The 341-nt window shown below is 44.9% G+C and overlaps 1 protein-coding gene across 2 annotated transcripts in view; it reads right to left on the reverse strand.

The window, feature by feature from the left end:
• The window catches only part of PPME1 (protein phosphatase methylesterase 1), a 26,298-nt gene that overhangs the window by 369 nt on the left and 25,588 nt on the right, over positions 1–341 (reverse strand). The gene's annotated exons all lie outside the window — the stretch shown is intronic.

Below are 341 nucleotides of genomic sequence, written 5' to 3' on the forward strand. Positions count from 1 at the left end.
TCCCCAAAACCGAACAGGAAGCACTCAGTACAGAAGCTTCTTGTTCATTCACAAACTGAGGAGATGTAAATGTTTACCATCTCCCCAGTTACAAATGGACAGGAAGCCTTTATACTGAGCTGCTCCTGTCCAGACATAAACTGTCCCCAGTCATGAATGAACAGGAAGCGATGCATAGCGCTTCCTGTTCATTTATAACTAGGGATATAGTAAACAATTACTATCTCCTCAGTACTGATCTCTCCGACGATTGCTCTGTAAAGGGAAGGATCAGCAAATATTTTACGTTTGCTGATCTTCCGCTCGGCATCCCACTAGCCACAGCAGATCTCCCATCCCCA

Source organism: Nanorana parkeri, unplaced genomic scaffold (assembly GCF_000935625.1).
Source record: "Nanorana parkeri isolate BGI_ZX_2015 unplaced genomic scaffold, ASM93562v1 scaffold3782, whole genome shotgun sequence".
Taxonomy (NCBI): domain Eukaryota; kingdom Metazoa; phylum Chordata; class Amphibia; order Anura; family Dicroglossidae; genus Nanorana; species Nanorana parkeri.